Source organism: Chiloscyllium punctatum, chromosome 24, assembly GCF_047496795.1.
Source record: "Chiloscyllium punctatum isolate Juve2018m chromosome 24, sChiPun1.3, whole genome shotgun sequence".
Taxonomy (NCBI): Eukaryota; Metazoa; Chordata; class Chondrichthyes; order Orectolobiformes; family Hemiscylliidae; genus Chiloscyllium; species Chiloscyllium punctatum.
Window position 1 is genome coordinate 2110961 of NC_092762.1, and position 4561 is coordinate 2115521.

At 43.5% G+C, this 4561-nt stretch overlaps 1 non-coding gene across 1 annotated transcript; it reads left to right on the forward strand.

Annotated features, from left to right (window-relative positions):
• The first annotated feature begins 4064 nt into the window (after positions 1-4064).
• trnas-cga (transfer RNA serine (anticodon CGA)) lies at positions 4065-4146 on the forward strand. Its single transcript has one exon. It is a non-coding gene; the product is annotated as a tRNA-Ser (tRNA).
• The last annotated feature ends 415 nt before the right edge of the window (positions 4147-4561 follow it).

The following is a 4561-nucleotide window of genomic DNA, read 5'->3' on the forward strand; positions in this document are numbered from 1 at the left end:
TGACAAGATAAGTGTGAGGCATCAGTCTGATACTGACACAATAAATGTGATGGAGTCAGGCTGATAGTGACACAGTAAGTGTGAGGGGTCAGCCTGATAGTGACACAATAAGTGGAAGGATTCAGGGTGATAGTAACATGGGAAGTGTGAGGGTGTGACTGAAAGTGACGCAATAAGTGTGTGGCGGTTAGGCTGATGGGGACGCAATAAAAATAAGGCCGACAAGGTGAAAATGGCAAAGACTGTGTGAGTGGGTCAGGGTGATAGTGACGCAGTAAATGTGAGGAGGTCAGGGTGAGAGTGACGCAGTAAATGAGAGAGGATCAGAGTGAGAGTGACGCAGTAAGTCTGAGTGGTCAGACTGATGTTGACGCAGTAAATATGAAGGGGTCAGGCTGAGAGTGACACAGTCAGTATGAGGGGGAGAGTTTTAGTTACACAGTAAGTGCGAGGCGTCAGACTGAAACTGATACAAAAAGTGTGAGTGGGTCAGGGTAATATTGACACAGTACGTCTGAGGGGTCAGCTGATAGTGACGCAGTCAGTATGATGGGGCAGAGTTTTAGTAACATGGTAAGCGTCAGGCGTCAGTCTGATACTGACACAAACAGTGTGATGGAGTCAGGCTGATAGTGATGCAGTACGTTTTAGGAGTGAGGGTGATATTAACATAGGAAGTGCGAGGGCATCACTGATAGTGACGCAATATGTGTGTGGCTGTCAGGCTGATAGTGATGCAGTAAAAATGAGGATGTTAAGGTGAAACTGGTGCAGTAAGTGTGAGGATGGCAGATGGACAGTGATGCAGTAAGTGTGAGGGGTTCATGCTGAAATTGAGGCATGCAAGTGTGAGGGGCCAGGTTCATAGTGACGCAGAAAATGTGAGTGTCTCAGTGTGACTGTGACACATTACGTGTGAGAGGGTCAAGATGATAATGATAGAGAAAGTGTGAGGGGGTCAGGTTGATAGTGATGCTTTAATTGTGAGCTTGATGAGCGTGATAGTGAGGGGCTCAGGCTAATAGCGACACAGCAATTGTGAGGGGGTCAGGGTAGTAGTGACGCAAAACGTGTGAGCGGGTCAGACTTATAGTGATGCAGTAGGTGTGAGGTGTCAGGCCGAAAGTGACACAGTAAAGGTGAGAGTCTTGATGTGCTAGTGACACAGTAAGTGTGAACCGCTCAGGATGATAGTGACGAAATAAGCGTGAGGTTTCAGGTAGACACCCATGCAGTAAGTGTGAGTGTTCAGGTTGACAGTGATGCAGACACTTTGAGGGTGTCAAATTGAGAGTGACACAGGAAATGTGAGGGGACAGGATGAGAGTGACACAGTAAGTGTAAGAGGTCAAGCTGATAATGATACACTAACTGTGATGGAGTCAGGATAATAGTGGTGCAGTGAGTATGAATTGTCAGGGTGAGAGTGACACACACAGTGTGAGTGGGATAGAGTTATAGTGATGCAGCAAGCATGATGAGGTCAGAATGATAGTGTGCAGGGTCTGGCTGAATGTGACACAAGAATAGTGAAAGGTTCAGCGTGATCTGGACGCACTACGTTTGGGGGGTCAAGGTGATAGTGATGCTGTAAGTACGAGTGGGTCAGTCTGATAGTGGCACAGTACATGTGAAGGGATCGGGCTGGTAGTGATGCAGTAAGCGTGAGGGGGTCAGGATGATATTGATGCACTAAGTGAGAGAGTGTCAAGGTGATGGTGATGCATTTAGTGTGAGCAGGTTAGAGAGAGAGTGACGCCGTTAGTGAGTGGGGTTTGGCTGATAGGGATGCAGTGGGTGTGCATGTCTCAGGGTGTGAGTGATGCAGGAAGTATGAGGGTGCCAGAAGGATAGTGATGCATTATGTATGAGGGGGTCAGAGTGATTGTGATGCAGTAATTCTGAGGGGATCACAGAGATACCAACGCAGTAAGCATGAGGGGGTCAGGCTGTCAGTGACGCTGTCAGTGTGAGTGCCTCAGCCTAATAATGATGAAATAAATTTGAGAGAGTAATGCTGATTGTCAGGTGATAAGTGTGAGTGAGTCAGGCTGGTAGTAACGCTGTAAGTGTGAGTGTTGAAGCTCATAGTGAAGCAGTAGGCGTGAGGTGGTCAGTGTGATTGTGGCACAGTAAATGCGAGAGGGTCAAGGTGATAGTGACATAGTAAGTTTGAGGAAGCAGTGATGTAGTGACACGGTAAGTGTGAGGCGTCAGTCTGGTACTTACATAATAAGTGTGATGGAATCAGGCTGATAGTGACACAGTAAGTGTAAGGAGTCAGGATAATAGTAACATAGGAGGTTTAAGGGCGTGACTGATAGTGACAAAGTAAGTGTTTGGCAATCAGGCTGATAGTGACGCAGTCAAAATGAGGGTCTCGAAGTGAAAGTGGTGCAGTAAATGTGAGGGCGCCAGGTGGAGACTGATGCAGTAAATTTGTGGGGTTCACGCTGATATTCAGGCGGTAAGTGTGAGGGGTCAGGTCTATAGTGATGCTGTAAGTGTCGGCGGGTCAGGCTGATAGTGATGCATTCAAAGAGCAAATATCCAAGGCTCATTGTAGTGCTGAATAGCGAGACTTCTCAAGGCTAAGACAAAAACCAATAGTTCTCATCCTGGTCATAAATCACAAAGCTTCATTTTAAAATTGTCCTCTCCTGCTTCTAGATTCACCAATGAGGGAACAAAGTTGAATTGCACCACCCTGTTTATCTCTTCAAATATTTTGCAACTCTCAATGAGATTACCTCTCTTGTTTTGAAACTGTTAAAAAAAGACCAGATTTGCCCACTTTCAATTCACAGGACTAACGTTCATCCATGATATCAAGGCTAATCACCATTTGTGGTATTCCTCATATGGCATTAGTATATTTCCTAAATTGAGGATTATAATTCCTCATATTGTAGTCCAAGTGCAGTTGAAACGAGCCACAATACATTGGAAATAATGCTTCGTTCTCGTGCCCTGAAATCCTTCTGCAGCTTTCACAACAGACTTCTACAACTGCTGCTAGACTTCAATGACTTATCAAAAACTTCTCCAAGATGCAATTCTAAAAATCTGCACATCAGACTTTCTACGTCAAACCTTCGACAAATAATCTCCACACATTTCCCTCCTGACAAGTATGATAAAGTCAAATCGTTGCTATTCATTAAATCATGAGGGACATGGATAGGTTGACTCGTCAAGGTGTTTTCCTGCTGGTGAGGAAGTCAAAATTTAGAAAACATCGTATTAAAATTAATGGGTAAGGATTTAAAAGGGACGTCAGGGGCAACTTTTTCAGTCGTGTCCAGAATGAGCTGCCAGAGAAATTGTTGGAGACTGGTACAACTGTAAAATTTAATAGCATCTGGATGGATATTGGAGTAACAAGGTTTAGAGGGATGTGGGCCAAATGTTGGCAAATGGGGCCTATTAATTTAGGATAACTGTCCACCATGGTCAAGTTGGAAAGAAGGGCCACTTTCCGTGTTGTATTGTTCAAGAACTTGATGACTCTAGTACAACTGCAAAAACCTTGCAAATAATTCCGTCAAGACGATTTCAAGTTCCAAATCTTCGGTCAATCTTCCTCTCATGTGCTCACAAGTTCATTACCTGATGTCAGAACTTACGGATTAGTTGCTGGATCCATTCCTGTAAATTGGTTCTGCATTCTTTCTAATTCCGATTTTTTTCACGAATGTAGCTAGTGTTTATGGACTTAGCATCAATATTTCTAATACCATATTTTGATGAATATTAAAAAACAACTTTGGCACCAGATGATGAGCAATTGAGTCAAAGTCGATCGGACGCAGTGAAACAATGATCCTCTCTTCATGTGGTGCACATCCGTGACTCTAGAATTCGACGAAGAATCATTCCCACAACTTCAGCTGTGTCAGAATCTAGTTTGCGGTGAAAGCCTGTCAATCTGTTAAGGTAACATTCGACTGGGTCTCTCCAAAGGAATTGGCGAAATCTTTGTGTCTTGACAATTTGTTCTTCAAACAAATTGCGTATTTCATGAATTCAGTTCTTTTACTATGAAAATTGGCAGCTTTTCTGTAGCTGTGATGGCCGAGAGGTTAAGGCGTTGGATTCGAAATCCACTGGGGTCTCCCTGCATAGGTTCGAATCCTGTTCACAGCGTTGAATCCTATAAAAGTCATTGATGTCTTAGCGGAATTTCGAGGAGCTTGAGCTTTGCATTCAATCGAAAGTGAATTTTCAACTGTGAAGAATCCGAAGCCATTTCAAGACGTCTAATTGAATAAATTATATGTCGAGACACAAAAAGCCACCAACTTCCAACACGAATCAATTTCAAAACATTTATCGAACTATCGTGAAATTTGGATGTTCGGGAGTGGGGGGTGGGGGATGGAATTTCGCAAAACAAGAAGCAATGCAATACATTTACAAGCAGGTGATGAATTTTTTTTAGGATCAGTTGAAAGTCAAGCTGAGAAAGTTCAACCTAATTTACAACTGACTCTCAAGGCCAATAATCTATTATATCAGCAGTCAATGAATTCGAAAAAGCAACTCCATTTGTGGAAAGGAT